Source organism: Cryptomeria japonica, chromosome 9 (genome assembly GCF_030272615.1).
Source record: "Cryptomeria japonica chromosome 9, Sugi_1.0, whole genome shotgun sequence".
Classification (NCBI taxonomy): domain Eukaryota; kingdom Viridiplantae; phylum Streptophyta; class Pinopsida; order Cupressales; family Cupressaceae; genus Cryptomeria; species Cryptomeria japonica.
The window spans coordinates 124,851,044-124,869,604 of NC_081413.1; positions in this window are offsets into that span (position 1 = coordinate 124,851,044).

Genomic DNA, 18,561 nt, shown 5'->3' on the forward strand with positions numbered 1-18,561 from the left:
CATCGAAATCATCATGCCCTGTCGATGAATGGATCTATTGTCTCACTGAAGCCTTTCTTTATCCTCCCTTATCATCTTCCATCGATAAAGGTGCATTGGTGAAACTATGCGAATCAGAGGCATACCTTTTAGTGTCCTCGAAACCTATTTCCTCATCGATATCTTTTATCGATGTAGCTTCCTTTTGTCTAATCGACATTATTCTTTCAATGAGAACTTTCCTTTCGGTGAGCCCTTTTTATGTTACACCGATGGTATTATCTCCTCAAAGACCTTTTCCCATCGATGAAAACCATCTTCGCTTTCCTCGTTATCTTTTGTCGATGGAATTACTGTCTTCGATGAGTCTTTTTTGAAGTTCATCGCCGCTCTGCTAGGATAAGCTTTAAGACTAGAAGGAGGCAATACCTTACATTAATGAGCATAGGTATGTAAACGTGTTGGCATATCTCGCTCCCGGATATATGTGATCACGGATATATAGGTATTATTATTTATGTAGATATTGCCTTCTTTTTGGACTAACACTTACCTAGCTATCCTCATCTCTATTTTACCTTTTCGGTCCCCTATATTCTTGATGTTTTGTCTCTTGTTTTGTTCTTAAGAAGCTTTCAGGCTTTAATGTCTCTAGGTTGCTTTAACTTAGCTTTGTAATCTTCTTAAGCTATGTATATTCTTTAAGATGGTAGCTCCTCGCGATCTCTTTGCAGGAATACTTACGGAATTTGCCTCATTAATATTTATTGAGTTTATGCTCTCCGATGGGTAATCACTCTTACATTATGTTTCTGGAGATTTTTTGAGACTAATATTTTGAGTTGTGTATCCTAACAGGTTGACCATCTAGGCAGGTATGATATATTGTATAAGTTGACCTATTCGGTTTTCCTTTTCCTAACATTCTGGTGAGATATTTTCTCAAGATTTTGTGCAGCATATGGAGCAGAGCATGCGTAACCCTGTGTTTCAGGAATAGCAAGAACTGTTGCCCACAAATGGCAGCATCACCCCAAGAAATGGGCAATCTGCTACTCAACTTTACACAGAGGATTTCTTCAAACAATCTTCATTATTTTGGACAAGTTCCCTTTGTGATCTTGCTCCATTTTGTATCGCATTCTTCATTTTTTCTGATCCTTGAGGGATCTGGGCTAGACCGGAGGTTTTCTTCCCTCCATTCTTTCCTACCAGTGCCCACACCAAATGGAGGTGTAAATGTAATTCTATCTATTTTTAAAAAATTAATAAAATTCTTTGGCCTCGACCTTTTATCAATCAAAAAAAAAAAAAATTCAAGAATAGTGGAAATAACATCTTCTTATATTGTCCCTTAATTGCTTCTTGACAAACTAATGGATTGTGAAAATCTAATAAAATTAATCTTCTTATATGCTTACTAAAGTTACATATTATATCTTTAGTACTTAAAATTTAAAGATTGAATATTTAAATTTGTGATTTGATTTCTTTTTTAAATAGAATATGATGCCCTCCTAAATGGCACGAGGTTAGCAAATGATAAAGAACACAAAAGGACACGAAACTGTTAGTGTTAGTCAATCAAAAACTAATCTAAAAAGGCATACCAAGAGAGATACTAAAAACATGCAAGCATATTTAACTATCAAAGCAAACATGATGAGGCATCTCCAAATACCTCCTAACATGCTCTTAGTTTCTTTCTCCCTTGTTCCTCTCCTCTCCAAGTTCCAAAATAGTGTAGCTCTCAGCAGCTTTTTGCACTATGGATGCTTATGGAGGATTGAGATTGTAGTATAGCTCTAAATGTGAAATGAAAAGCTAATGTTATGCTATTGATGCTAAAATGATATGTTTTAACCAAAATAACAAGATTTTAGTTTGCTATGCTAAATGCTCTCTAAAATGCCTATAGGTTAAATGCATACAAGTTTTCAGGATCTGGATTATGAAGAAATGGGCTCTATTTATAGGAAAAATAGAGCAATGGATGGTTGAGATTGAGTAATCTCAACAAGGGTCAGGATTGAATGATTTCAAATCCATGTGAGGACTTTCAACCCAATCCCAGGATGACAAGTGTCAATGTGAGATAGGTTGAGAGGGGAGGGAATAAGCATTAAATGCCTAATATAACCTTGGAATTTTAGAGTCAAGGTTGGTTGAATAAATAAAATCTTTATTCAAAGAATAAATTTTTTATCCAATAGATAAACTCTTGTGCAAATGTGAAATGGATGAATATGGTCAAAACAATAAATGTTTGGGGGGACAAGTTTGAAATAACCATAAATGGTTATGTAAGAGCCATAAATGGTCATGTAAGAGCCATTAGTGGTCTTGGAAGACTTTGGGGGTTAATTTGTTGAACACACAAAGCATTAAATGTTTTTCAAAGACTTTGGAGTCTTTGAAAAGTGACTCCATTTTGCTTAGGAATGTGACAATAATTAGGGGATGGATTAAGCTAATTAGGAAGGGGTTAGAAGAATCTAGAAGGGGATTTAGATTTTGAAATTGGATTTGGTGGGTGAAGGAAAAAATGATTTTATTAAAATAAAAATTCATTTATTCCAATAAATGTGTGCAAGTTGCATTTGTAGGAAAATGCAAGTGGGGTGGAGATAATGATTTAAATAAATGTTTTATTTAATTTATTTAAAAGAGAAAAAAGGGGATTTAATTAAATAAATAGATTTTATTTATTTAATTGATTTGTATTTGGTTTAATGAATTAATTAAAATAAAATTGAATAATTTATTTAATTAATAGAAGAATGTTTGAAGATGAATTAATTAAATATTAATTTAATTAATTGATGGCTAGTGGATTTTTAATCAAATAAATAGCGAATATTTATTTAATTAAGCTGGACAGATTTGTGTGACTACATTTGCCCCTCTTTGAGACGGTGTTGTTTATCGCGTCGTTTCAAAGAAAGAAAAACTGGTGTGAAGAAATGCCCCATAAAATGTTAATTTAATGGGTGGTATGCCCCCTCGAGAGATGGGCCAAAAAATTTCAAAAAATCGGGCGATCTCTCGAAAAAGAATGAAAATTGGCAGGGTGGTAGAAGAGAAGAAGTTAGGCATACGGGTGAAAAATAGAAGAAAACGGGGGAAACATGGAGAAATGGGGGGCTCGAGAAGTTCACGGGGACCACGACTGTGAGCTGGGAGAAGTTATGGTGACAGCGAAGGGTATAAATGGGGTAAAAGGGGTGAAAACAGGATCATTTGTGATCGCGACCATTTGAAGATCAGAGTTCTGATAGGGACATTTGAAATCCCGATCACTAAGCACAGATGCGAGCGAGTCTGACGGTTCCCACGCCCAGATGACTATGGATCAGCGGTACGCAAATTTGAAAACTTAATTTTTATGCATTTTTGATAGGTTTTTAGCTGAGTCCAAGTCAAGTCGGAGCAAGAGCGCTGGAACTATGGTTTTAGTGTTTTTGCTCCATAAACTAGCGCTATTGTGCCGCAATGCGCTATTGTCCTATTGTTTGAGTGCTATTGTGTCGCAATGGCGCTATTGTCCTATTGTTTGAACGCTTTTAGTTGGTATTAGCGCTATTGTATGCAAGTTCTAGCGCTTTTGCAGTTTAGCGCTATTGAGAGCTTAATTGAGCTCTATTGTGTTAAAATAGCGCTATTGTATAAGGGTTTTAGCGCGTTTGCAGTTTGAGCGCTTGTGTATAGCTGATTAAGCGTTGTTGTTAAGGTTGTAGCGCTATTGTGGAAAACTAGCACTTTTGTTGGTAAAATAGCGCTTTTGCTTTAGGATAAAGAAATGCCCCAGTTTGGATGAAGAAAACCTTCCGATGCCTAATGATGGATGGTTGACGATGTGAAGTGGGAGTTGTTTTGAACCATAGCAGCCTGATGAGACTTAGGTCATTTGTTAGAATAAATGCTCGTTGAAGTCGAGGTGGCCATGATTGCTTACCTGTTGAGACCCGAAGATACTTGATCAAAGTATCTGTTGATAGTCTAGGTTTAAACTTAAGAAAGTTTGAAAATAAAACAACTGATGGTGATTGATGAATGTCCATGTGCAGGAGGATCTGCGCGTGTTGTAGTTACGCGAGCGCCATCCTGCGACACAAGAGTTGCGGGACCGATTGACTCAGACGGAGATAGACTGCAATGCCGCGATTGGGTTATACGAGGTGATGCACATGCGCGTGATTCGTATGAATCATGGATTGATCACAACATTAGCAGAGCGGTGACACAGTGAGACGTGCACCTTCCATTTGGCAGAGGGGGAGATGACCGTGACTCTAGAGGATGTGTGGCGCATCCTGTGGATTCCGATTCGAGGAGAGCTGGTCACATATGATAGATCCTGGGGGACTGTGGTAGTGCAGAGGATTTTTGATGAGGATGTATATATTGATGATGGCTCGATTGTGTGGGAGGATATAGCGGCACTATATGAGCCTCTTCCAGCAGTTTTGTCGGGCATTGTGGGAGGTCTGTTGTTTCCAGACAGGCGTTCACATGGTTTGGCGGTGGGATGGGGACAGGTTATCGAGATGATGATGACCGAGGGGACCCGATATGCATGGGGGCCGTGCGTGCTGGCGCACATGTATCAGGAGCTTCATGAGGTAGTGTACCGGGGGAGGGGTTCCTTAGCAGTGGGCATGACGCTGCTACATATTTGGGCTTGGGAGCACCTACCAGTGACTCGACCGGTGAGTCTTAGATTCCGTGCAGTGGATCAGCCGTACATGTTTATGTACAGTGGCATGATGAGTCAGCCCCACTTGGGGAAGTTAGAGTGGCAGCGGGCATTGGATGACCTGGATGCAGTGATATGGCAGCCATACTTGGAGTGTGAGCCATGGGATGATGATGCAGAGGCACTACCTTATGTCTTCATGACCCGATTCCTCATTGGGAGGACCTCATACCATGTAGAGAGACAGGTGCCTGGGAGAGTGATGAGGCAGTTCGGACGGCAGCAGGGACTGCCTAGCGGATCTGGAGAGTATGCGCGGGTGATTCGAGAGAGGTATGCATGGGGTCCAGTGCTACCTTATGATCAGGCACTGGCAGAGTTTCGCACACTGCAAGCGAGGCCATGGGACCTACAATCAAGGGTCGTTGATGCAGGGGTGACAGATGAGTACACGCAGTACCAGGCGGCGCACCCGATCCTACAGATATCGGATCCAATAGAGCCGATCCCAGCTTTTGAGGATGAGAGGGGACGGAGACAGAGGAGGGCAGGAGGTCGAGGAGATGGAGGAGGAGGTGGTGGAGGAGATGGAGGAGATGGAGATGGTGGAGGTGGTGGAGGTGGAGGAGGATTGGGGATACGGAGTCAGCGGAGAGGGAGAGGTGGACTTCCTCTACAGATCTCACAGGGACCACTGATACCGAGAGCAGTTTAACTGAGTGGGAGGGGGATGGAGAGAGAGATCCCGATGGACAGAGGGGAGGGAACTACTGGAGAGGGTGGTGTAGGGGAGGCAGCTATGGACACCGGGGAGGGAGCCACTGGAGATCTACGGGATCACATTATAGTGCGCTTGCAGACGCGGATAGAGGATTTGGAGGCGGAGGTGGCAACTAGGGATGTGCAGCTGTTTGCACGGGAGTCAGAGCTGACGGTGGTGCTGCGGGAGAGAGATACTGCAATGGAGAGATTCGCGGAGCTGCAGGAGAGAGTGCGGATTGGAGTAGGAGCACAGGGGCCTACAGGGGAGGTGATGAGGGAGATGCGGCGAGCTCAGGCGGAGATAGAGTACTGGTGGGGGTTATATGAGCAGGTGGTGCCAGTGAGTCAGCGAGCTCTCAGTTATTCGCAGATGCGGTAGGCGAGATCAGCGCGATCACAGAGGATGCAGAGCAGTGGGGGTGTGATGGGTCCTTTGAGGAGGGAGAGATCAGGGGATGCAGGAGGGAGTGGTGGTTCGATGAGGCCTCCACGGAGAGATGGATCAGGTGGTGCAGGCACCAGTGGTGGAGCAGGGGGAGGTGTTGGGACAGCATCTGGCCAGAGTGGCATTTGAGAGAGCATTTTTGCATGCATATATGTATTGTATCATTGTCTATTTTTTGGACTGTATCTTGGATGGCTCTTGGTAGCCGATTTTGTAGACTTCATTGTACTCTGATATATGAGATGAGATATATGAGGAGATCCCATATTTTGATGATATGCATTTGATTATGTATGGATGTTTATGCATGATGATGAGTTTATTGCTTTAGATGGATATGTGTATATGTATGCATTGATGAGATGTTCCTTATATGCATGTTTTGATGATGATACTGACATATGAATGCAGGTTTATATATGTATGATTTTTTTGATTTTGGATGCAATGCTTTTATGTATGTAATGTCATGATGATGATGTATGCTTATGATGATCTATGAATAGAATTTTGGTGTTTCCTATTTTGATATAATGATGAGATGATTGATGTGATGATGTTAATGTAATGGTTGAATGAATGATGTTATGTATGGATATGCATCTAGATGTTTTTTTAGATGAATGTAATATGGATAAACAAAATGTAAAGTACAAATGCTTTATATGATAATGCCTAAATGAACGCGTATATATAATGGATATAAAATGTTATGAACCAATGTTTTGAAACAAATGGATTTATGATTCTAAATACTTAAATATGATTTAAGTAAAAATGATAATGTGATGATACTAGAACTAATGTTTTTAATAACTGCACCTTAATGCAATTAAGAAGAGTATAATGAATGCAATGTGAATGAATCCTAAAATGAGCATAATAGGATACTTAGTTAATGGATGAATGAATGCACTTTTTCACTAAATGGATAAATGAATGTATGCAATAATAAATGATAAAAGATGATAAGATGATAATGGATAATCGACACTAAATGAATGCCTAATAAATGATTTAAAACAATCAAAGACAATTTAATCTCACGAATGAATCTAATTATTTATGATTGATGCAATGATGTAAATGATTAATGAAAACTAAATGTCAAGAAAATGAACTATATGTAAAGTTAAAAATGACATGAATGTTAATGCAAGATGTAACTAAATGTTTAATGCAAGATGCAACTGAATGTGAGGATGATATGATCATGAGGAATGCAAGGTTTGTAAGACTTTGCATGATGCATTGATGATGTATCAGAGTACTCGATCGCGATTGTATCCAAGACCAGCTTAATTTTTTACATTTTGCACATAAATCCTATATATGAATGAGTGAATGGATGGGTGATATGCAACGGAATGCAAGATATAAACAGATGAGATGAATGACGATCCATAGTGCTCGATTTTCATCATTGAGCTTTTAAAATGTTGGAAGAGAATACAAGCATCTTGACATAATGATTCAAGATGACCTGAGTATTCCTTTCATGGATTTTATATAGCAAGTTAATACAAACGACTTGATATAAGGGTCAAGTCGACCAGAGTATTGCTTGCGGAATAGACAAGGATTTTATCTCCGTTCATGCATGACTTGGATCGTCCTCCTTGATCTTAGGCTAATCATATCCTGAGACAAGTGCATACCGTAATAAGAGATAAAAACCTTTATCTAGTTTGGATGAGGTAGGAGGAAACCAAGGAAGAGCATTGTACCTGCAAACAAACAGTATATACATAAAGAATAAAGAATAAGGATCCTTGGTAATGGTTCATGCCCATATGGTCGAGGTATACGCTGTAGTCAGCAAGCCGTAGTGATCTATGACTGTATTTTTGCCTATGATCACGTAACTTGGTGAACTTCCCACGTAGACACCATTAGTACATGCCCTAGTACTTCATCGAAAATAATGCGCAAACGATACAAAACAATGCTGAAAGATCCTGATACAGATAAACGAATGATTGTACTCACAAATCAACCAAGTATTTGATATCTTAACATAATTTTCTTGTCAAAGAAAACGTCACTTTTGTCTTTGTTTTGGTAAGGAAGGATGCATCCTTGTTGAAGACAATTTTGAGTGTTGATGTTGATTGTGTGGTTTGATTGGTAAATGGTCATCGTGTGAGTATTTTGTCAATGTTTTTTTTTTGTTTTTTTTTTGTTTTTTTTTTCGGGTATCTGCATGGATGAGTATGTACAAGGTGTTACCATTTTTTTGTGTGATCTTCGATGTTTTGTCAATGTTTTTGGATTTTGAATTGTTTTGAATGTTTTTTTGGATTTTGTGTTGAGACATTTATGAATGTTTTTGGTATTTTGATGATTGCTTGAATGAAGAACTTGAATGAATCATAATTCAATGTAGAATCCACTTCCATCAATAGGTTAAGGGCATTGCCCCCAGTTTTAGACATGACGATGAAAAAGCGGGATGCAGGATGCATGGAGTACTATCTTAATTGTAGATGAATAACAAGCCATGGTTTTGGACGGATGGATGTATGTATGAAATAGATGTGATCGCAACAAGTCTGAAAGACAATGGAGCCATAGCCTTTACGAGTGGTGCCTGTTTGTCGGGTTTTCACCATCGTACTTACCCAAGGTGCCACCGGAGTGTTTGTTCACCATTTGGATGCATGATTTTTCTTTACTTTTTTTTGAATGTTTTTGTATTTTCTTCAGGACATTTTTCTGAATGTTTTTGGTATTTTCTGGTATGTAGGGGAGCCTGATGCTCTGTACACCTTAGGTATAAAACCGTTTGAGGTGCATGCTGTTGATTGGATCTGCAAGCGGTTCTCCTTCTGATGTAGCCAACTGATATGCCCCAGACCCGAAGACAGCAGTGACAACATATGGGCCCAGCCAGTTTGATTCAAACTTGCCCTGATGTTCTCTGTTTGGTTGATTGCGAGGATTCTCTCGTAGAACAAGATCACCTACCTCAAATGTACGAGGTCTAACTCGGTGATTGTAGCTTCTGCTCATGCGCTGCTGATAGGCTTTGAGATGGTTGTATGCAGCTTGTCGTTTCTCATCAAGTAACTCTAAGTCCTGAAGACGGGATACTCTGTAGGCTTCATCATCGATGAGATTGTGCAAGGAAACCCATAATGATGGTATCTCGACCTCAATAGGCAAGATAGCTTCTGCACCATAGACCAATGAATAAGGAGTTGCACCTGTAGGGGTTCGAATGCTAGTTCGATATGCCCATAGCGCTGGATTTAGTTGAACATGCCAATCACGGCCGGCATCATTGACTGTTTTCTTTAGGATCCTCAATATGTTTTTATTGGATGCTTCGGCCTGACCATTGCCTTGTGGGTAATAGGGGGTGGAAAAGCGATGTTGGATATGAAATTTCTCACAAAGTTCACGGACATCCTGATTTTTGAAAGGGAGACCGTTATCTGTGATGATGGACATGGGCACACCATACCGGCAGATGATGTAGTTGAGGATGAATGAGGCGATCTGCTTGCTGGTGACTTGGGTAAGTGGAACAGCTTCGATCCACTTTGTGAAATATTCAGTGGCGGTAATAATGAATTTATGGCCATTGGATGAAGATGGATGGATTTTACCCACAAGGTCAAGGCCCCATTGACAGAAAGGCCATGGTGTCGTGATTGGTTGCAGTTCTTGAGCTGGTGCATGTATCAGGTCGCCATGAACTTGACATTTCTTGCATTTTCTGACAAAGTAGTAGGAATCCTTTTCCATAGATGGCCAATAGTATCCATTGCGCAGGAGTTTCTTGGCTAGTGACGGACCACTTGAGTGAGTCCCACAAATTCCTTCATGTACCTCTTCCAAAGCCTTTGTTATCTCACCTTGTTCCAGACATCGAAGGAGAGTACCATCAAGACCGTGTCGGTATAGGGTTTCGGCAATAATGGTATATCGAGCAGTTTGGCGAATGAAGGTTTTACGTTGGTTATTTGATTGGTTGGGAGGAAGGGTGTGATCGCGGAGATAGGTGTAGAATTCACCATACCATGGGGATTCAGAACCGACAAGGCGACATATCATTTCGGATTGGGGGATATCATAAGCGGGGATCCAAAGCTGTTCTACCAAGAACTCGTAGTGTGTTGAATTCTATGGAAGATCTAGTAGAGATGTGATGGTAGCCATAGCGTCAGTAGCTCGATTCTGATCTCTTGGTATCTGCTCAAAAGTGATAGTAGTAAATTATGTCTTTAGAGTGTCCACCATTTGCTTATATGGCATGAGTTTATCATCCTTGGTCTGATATTCATCTGTTGCTTGTCGAATGACCAGTTGGGAGTCGCCATATACTTGTAGTTTTTGTAATTTCCATTGTACGGCTAACCTGAGTCCTGTGATCAAGGCCTCATACTCTGCTATGTTGTTTGTGCATGGAAATGTGAGCCTGTAAGACTTCGGGATGTTGTCACCTTGGGGTGTGATAAACAGAATGCCTGCCCCCGAGCCGTGCCTAGTGTACGAACCATCAAAGTATAGTTTTCATGGTTGTGCTGTTGTAATCATGAATATCTCTTCGTCTGGAAAATTGGAAATGAGAGGATGATCACCTATGAGGGGTGCATCGGCCAACTGATCTGCAATAACTTGACCTTTGATAGCTTTACGGTCCACATACTCAATGTCAAATTCACTTAGAATCATCACCCATTTGGCCAAGCGACCTGTCAATGCTGCTTTGTTAAGTAAATACTTGAGTGGGTCAATCTTTGCAATGAGTTGTACTTTGTGTGTTAACAGATAGTGCCTCAGTTTAGTGGCTGCTAGGATTACTACTAAGCAAGCTCGCTCAATAGGTGTGTAATTGAGTTCATAGCCCACCAGTGTGCGAGAGATGTAGTAAATAGCACACTCTTTTCCTTCTGCATTATGTTGTGCCAGTAGTACACCCAATGCTGTACTTGTTGCTGAGATATAGAGTAACAACGGTCTACTTGGATCTGGTGGCATCAGTAATGGTGGATTCATGAGATAGTCTTTAAGCGTCTGAAATGCTTGCTGGCATCGGGCATCCCACTGAAAGCGGATGTTCTTGTGTAGCAGATGTGTAAATGGGTGACACTTATCAGCCAATTGTGCAATGAATCTTCGGATGGATTGAAGTCGTCCTTGTAATGTCCTTAGCTGACTGATATTCTTTGGAGGTGGCATATCCATGATTTCCTTAACCTTTGCTAGATCGACCTCAATACCTTTGCTTGAGACAATGTATCCTGGAAGTTTCTCGGAGGTTACTCCAAAGACACATTTCTTGGGGTTGAGTCGAACATGGTATTGTTCCAGTCTATCAAAGATTTTATCTAAGATGTGGAGATGCCCTTCTCTGGTGAGTGATTTTGCTAGTAAGTCATCCACATAATCTTCCATCATAGTATGCATCATGTCATGGAAGATGGTGGTTATTGCTCTTTGATAGGTTGCTCCTGCATTTTTGAGACCGAAGGGCATTACATTCCAGCAATATGTGCCCCATGGACAGGTAAAGGTTGTCTTATGCTGATCTTCTGGTGCGATCTTTATCTTATTGTATCCTGAAAAGCCATCCATGAGTGAAAGCATGGCATGTCCTGCTGTCAGATCCACTATGATGTCGATATTTGGAAGGGGGAAGTCATCCTTAGGATAGGCCTTATTCAGATCTCTGAAGTCAGTACAAATGCGGATGCCCCCTTTTGGTTTGCTGACAGGCACAATATTGGAGATCCATTCTGCATAATCAATTGGCCTAATGAAGCCAACATCTAGGAGTTTCTTGAGTTCTATTTTGACTAGCACTGCAATCTGAGGATGCATCTTACGAAGCTTCTGCTTGACAGGTTTGGCTCCTTCTGCTATTGTGAGGTGATGCATGACTAAATCATGATCAAGCCCAGGCATGTCTGCATATGACCATGTGAAGTTGATTTGACGCTTCTGGAAGAACTCTATAAATTTAGGTTGTTCCTCTAAAGTGAGAAGAGATGCCAGATGTATGATATGAGGATTGTCAGGAGTCCCCACATTGTATTCTTTGGTTTCCTCGATGAGAATCGTTGATCGTTCCTATTGTGTACTATCAGGGAGAATGTCAAACCCTTCATCCTCAGGTGCCTCATAGAGGTTTTCACCATTGGATACGCTCTTTCTTTTTACTTTTGTTGGATCAAATAGTGCCACAGTGTGGTTTTCACTAGAAGATCCATGTTTTATTGTTATATTTTTGCAGCTGAAAGGTTTGGCATCCACCCCGAAGTATGCTGCGCTATTAAGTTCAATGGCGAATCCAGCTTTGTGATCCCCGCTTGGTAGGTTATCCCTTAAGTCCAAAAAGTCAATGATGGCCTCATCGTTTTGGAAGAAGTCAAGACATGGAGGATTTGGTTGGTTCCATTCGATGAGTTCAGGGTGGATAATGGGCATTACTTCATCGATTAGGTTAAGTGCATTGGACGTATCAGTGAGGGTTAAGACATTATGGTGAAGGTTGTTGATGGTACTTTCCCTGTCAGAATCAGGCGTAGGATGAGACGTAGGATCTGTGGAAGATGTTTCCAGTTCAGGAACCCAAGTGGTCTTTATCTGTGCTTCTCCGTAAACAGGGATATCTTTGCGTGGTGGAGGTGGAGTTCCTGGAACTGTCTTCTGCTTTCGAATCCCATTTAAGGAACAGTAATCTTCAAATGCTTTGCTGCAATACTCACCTCCATTATCCGATCTGAGACACTTCAACTTTTTTCCTGTCTCATTCTCAACCAGAGCTTTCCATTTCTTAAAAGTTTCAAAAACATCTGATTTTTGTTTTAGGAAATATACCCATGTTTTTCTAGTTGAGTCATCAATAAAAATAACATAATAACAAGAGCCACCAAGAGATGATACCTGAGCCGGTCCCCATACATCTGAATGTACAAGCTCTAACTTCTCACTCTTCTTCTCTTTTCCAACCTTGAGAAATCTGACTCTTTTCTGTTTACCATAAACACAGTTTTCACAGAACTCTAAATCAATCTTCTTTAGTCCTGGCAATAGATTTTTGGAGTGAAGGATTTTCATCCCTTTCTCACTCATGTGCCCAAGCCTATGGTGCCACATTATCGAATCTGTTCTTGCAACATTTATTGTTGTTGTCCCTGCAGTAACTTTATCTGTAGCAGCTAAGGTAGAGTAAGTGTTACCAGTACACAGATATAATGTGCCTACCTTCACACCTTTAGCTACTACTAACGATCCTTTAGTGACCTTCCACATACTGTCTGAGAAGGTAACTATGCAACCTTCACTACCTAGTTGCCCTGCAGAAATTAAATTTCTTCTTAAATTAGGAACATGTCTTACCTCCTGCAGAAACCAGTCATTACCATTCTGCAACTTGATCTTTATCTTTCCTTTTCCAACAATTTGACAGGGCTCATCATCACCCAAATATACCTGTCCAAAATCACCTTGAACATAATCTAGAAAATATTTTCTATGGGGTGTAGCATGAAATGAAGCCCCAGAATCTATTACCCAGGAATCATTAACATTATCCAAACATAAGATTAAAGCATCTTGTAGAGTATTACTTGCAATATTAGCTTCCTTACTGTCATTTTCATTTTTGTCTCCTTCTTTGTTTTTCCGAGACCAACAGTCTTTCTTTAGATGACCAGGCTTTCCGCAATACCAGCAATCTTTCTTTCCTCTAGATTGAGAGCGTCCTTTCTTTGACTTCCCTCGTGACTTCTCATTCCCAGGGCCTTTTCCTCTTTCCTTTGATCTTCCTCTGTTCTCCACATTCAAAACACTACCCGATGATGTTGGAGTCTCACCTGTGCTTTTCCTTCGCATTTCCTCGCTTAGGATAACACCAACAATATCATCAAATACCAAAGTATTTTTACCAGAGACAGAGTTACTTACAGCCATAACCAAGCTATTCCAGCTTTCTGGCAAAGAACATAAAATCAAGAGAGCCCTAACCTCTTCTGCAAAGGTAATTTTTACCGAAGACAATTGACTGGTAATTGTATTAAATTCATTTAAGTGCTCCGCTACAGATCCTCCCTCACTCATTTTCAAATTAAACAAACGCTTCATAAGAAATACCTTATTCGAAGCCGAGGGTTTCTCATACAGCTTAGCCAATGTTGCCATCAAATCTACAGTCGTTTTTGCTTCTGTTATATTGAATGCTACAGACGCCGCAAGGCACAATCGAATGGATCCCAGTGCCTTTCTATCTAAAATGTCCCACTCTTCATCTGATATTGTGGTCGGTTTCTTTGCCTTTCCTTCCAATGGCCGCCACAAATCCTTTTGATACAGGTAATCCTCCATCTGCATTTTCCATAATTGATAATTCTGGCCGTTAAACTTTTCGACCTTGAATTTGGAATCCTCCATTGCTCCCACTCAAATCTGAAAGTCCTGCCAATTTACAGAAAACCTCGCTCTGATACCAATTGTTAGGGTTTCAAGCAGATCCGAAGCAAATATGAACTAACAATTATATGCAGATTTAAATACAAAAGATAAAGAGATAAAACAGGACACAGATAACACAGAGATTTAACGTGGTTCACCCAGAATGGGTTACGTCCACCATACACAGCCGTCCAATCTTTCTTATTATCCAGCAAAAAATAGTACATCAACCTTACAATGCCTTAAGCATCCCAGCCACTTATAACATGCGTTTTTAGGGCAACAAACAAAGTCGGCTTTTTAGGGTTTTATTACAATGTCGGTTTTCATCAACAAAAACGGCAAAAAAAAATTTCTATCCGACGAGGAGATAATCATGGAGTTCCTCTCCAGGAGGAACCCGCCCAGACAGGAGTAGATTTCTGGGTCAATGCCTCCCAGTGCTTTGTGCAGGGGTGCTGGCGTCGAGGGCGCCGCCACTAGTTTAGTGGGGGAGGATGTAACGGGTCTGCATTGGGCAGAATACTTGCACAGTTTTTGGATCGGGTCCAGCCTTAGTGGGGTTCCATTTTGCATCGGAACTCTTTCTTTTGCATAGCCGACATGGAATTGGTGTTTCACACAGCCGACTTAATTCATTTCATCGGCGGGGCCGATATGTTTTATTTCTTTGGCGGGGGCCGACATGGGACTTGGCCGATGTTCTTCTTAGCGCGGACTTAACTCATATGAGTCCGGACCTATATGGGCGCTAATTTTCCATTGGCGGGATTCCTTTTGGGCCGGCCCTATCCGCCCAACGGCTCTTTTATTTGGGTCCGACCCTCCAGTATATAAGATGAGCGGGATGCTCATTCTTGGCAAGCAGAGGCAGATTCAGAATCAGGATCATCAGCGATCAAGCATTCGGCAGCGAGCAGACGAGCAGACAGATGCGAGTCTTCGGCGTCGCAAGTCTGAGTGCGAGTATTGCAGCGAGGGACTTTATTGCTCAGGCGAGCATTGGGGTCTTGTGACTTGGCGATCTGGCACCTCGAGGAGCTAACTGGTTCTCCTCTCGAGCGAGCCGATCCCAGTCTGAGTCGAAGGGACTCTTTGTAACTTGTCCGAGTCAGATTGGCTGGCTGGGCAATCCATTTGGGGGCGACCGGTATTTCTCAATACCGAGTTCTATCCAGCATTGTAATCTTTGAGGATAATAATAAAGGATATGGGCACCTCGCCCCACCTTTGAATGTTGTGTTGTCTATTTTATTCCGCATTGCATCGTATCCTTTTATGCATTCTGGGAGCAAGTCGATCTGCATTTTCATTGTGCATTCCGCTTTAGCGCAATATTGGAAGGGACGAGGCGTAGGCCGAAGGTCTCTGATCTTGAACGGATCCGAGTCGGGACGGGACTTGTCGGTGCCGCACAGGCTTAACTCCCAAAGCGAGTTCCTCCTGGAGAGGAACTCCATGATTATCTCCTCGTCTCGCCATAACGACTCACTGCGTTCCCAGGAAGCGGAGTCGCGTCCCTGTCCTTCGAACATCACCAAGAACTCACGGATGCCGTTCTTGCCTCCTCCTCGTGTTCGCATTGCAAGGACCTGGCTGACTCTGCGGTCCGGATTGTCCAACACATTCGCCGGGCCTCTGTTCGGAATATTTCTTATCAGATCTTCGTCATCTGGACCAAAGACTTCGCCGGGTAGACGAAGCAATCTGTCCCAAAGTGGTTCATACGGCCTTGTCTCATGTTCCTCCCAGGTCCAGTGATCCACGGCCTCAGAACAACTCGCCATGATTTCCAAGGATTTCCGAGTACTCTTTTCGTCGGATAGATTGGTGCTGATACGTGCTGAGTGTTGGACAATCCGGACCGCAGAGTCAGCCAGGTCCTTGCAATGCGAACACGAGGAGGAGGCAAGAACGGCATCCGTGAGTTCCTGGTGATGTTCGAAGGACAGGGACGCGACTCCGCTTCCTGGGAACGCAGTGAGTCGTTATGGCGAGACGAGGAGATAATCATGGAGTTCCTCTCCAGGAGGAACCCGCCCAGACAGGAGTAGATTTCTGGGTCAATGCCTGCTTTGGGAGTTAAGCCTGTGCGGCACCGACAAGTCCCGTCCCGACTCGGATCCGTTCAAGATCAGAGACCTTCGGCCTACGCCTCGTCCCTTCCAATATTGCGCTAAAGCGGAATGCACAATGAAAATGCAGATCGACTTGCTCCCAGAATGCATAAAAGGATACGATGCAATGCGGAAAAATAGACAACACAACATTCAAAGGTGGGGCGAGGTGCCCATATCCTTTATTATTATCCTCAAAGATTACAATGCTGGATAGAACTCGGTATTGAGAAATACCGGTCGCCCCCAAATGGATTGCCCAGCCAGCCAATCTGACTCGGACAAGTTACAAAGAGTCCCTTCGACTCAGACTGGGATCGGCTCGCTCGAGAGGAGAACCAGTTAGCTCCTCGAGGTGCCAGATCGCCAAGTCACAAGACCCCAATGCTCGCCTGAGCAATAAAGTCCCTCGCTGCAATACTCGCACTCAGACTTGCGACGCCGAAGACTCGCATCTGTCTGCTCGTCTGCTCGCTGCCGAATGCTTGATCGCTGATGATCCTGATTCTGAATCTGCCTCTGCTTGCCAAGAATGAGCATCCCGCTCATCTTGTATACTGGAGGGTCGGACCCAAATAAAAGAGCCGTTGGGCGGATAGGGCCGGCCCAAAAGGAATCCCGCCAATGGAAAATTAGCGCCCATATAGGTCCGGACTCATATGAGTTAAGTCCGCGCTAAGAAGAACATCGGCCAAGTCCCATGTCGGCCCCCGCCAAGGAAATAAAACATATCGGCCCCGCCGATGAAATGAATTAAGTCGGCTGTGTGAAACACCAATTCCATGTCGGCTATGCAAAAGAAAGAGTTCCGATGCAAAATGGAACCCCACTAAGGCTGGACCCGATCCAAAAACTGTGCAAGTATTCTGCCCAATGCAGACCCGTTACATCCTCCCCCACTAAACTAGTGGCGGCGCCCTCGACGCCAGCACCCCTGCACAAAGCACTGGGAGGCATTGACCCAGAAATCTACTCCTGTCTGGGCAGGTTCCTCCTGGAGAGGAACTCCATGATTATCTCCTCGTCTCGCCATAACGACTCACTGCGTTCCCAGGAAGCGGAGTCGCGTCCCTGTCCTTCGAACATCACCAAGAACTCACGGATGCCGTTCTTGCCTCCTCCTCGTGTTCGCATTGCAAGGACCTGGCTGACTCTGCGGTCCGGATTGTCCAACACATTCGCCGGGCCTCTGTTCGGAATATTTCTTATCAGATCTTCGTCATCTGGATGATGCGGTCTCAACTGAGAGACGTGGAAAACAGGATGAGTCTTGAGATGGAGGGGTAAGTTGAGTTGGTAGGCGACGGGATTGATCTTCCGAATGACTTCGAAAGGTCCATCAAATCGTCTGACCAACGAAGCACTCAGCCCCTTTGGGACTTTGAATCGGTCCTGATCCATGCGAACCAAAACTTTGTCGCCAACATCAAACTCCAATCGACGCCTGTGTCTGTCAGCAAACTTCTTCATCCTGTCTGAAGCCTGGGTGAGATGGTAACGAGCCAAGTCCACCTTCTCATTCCAGCTCTTCAGTCGTTCTGTTGCATCAACATTCTCGCCTTGGTATCCTGCCAAGACTGTGTGGGGTGAAAGAGGTTGTTGGCCCGTAGCCAACTCAAAAGGACTGAACTTCGAGGACTCACTCCTCTGCAGATTGTAGGAGAACTGGGCCACATCCAGCAGCTTAGGCCAGTTCCTCTGATCCGAGACTACGAAGTGCCTTAGGTAGTCTTCGAGGATGCCATTAATCCGCTCTGTCTGTCCATCGGTCTGGGGATGGAACCCCGAACTCATCAGGAGTCGGGTCCCAACAATCTTGAACAACTCCTGCCAGAAGCTCGAAGTGAATCGAGGGTCCCGATCACTTACAATGCTCAAAGGTATACCCCAGTTTTTGACCACATTCTTGAAAAAGAGCTCGGCCGCGGAACTGATAACATGCGAGGATACGTGCTGAGTGTACAGTACTTTGCTGATCAGTCACCACATTTCAACAATTACTATACCATACTGGGATGTCCTTTGAGTTAAATACTGCAGGTGTGATTGGTTGATGTACCTTTGTAATGATCGGTGCTGCAGGGCGATTGATGGGGATTAAAGGATTTGGTACAGGGAGTATCGGTAATGTTGACTCAGTG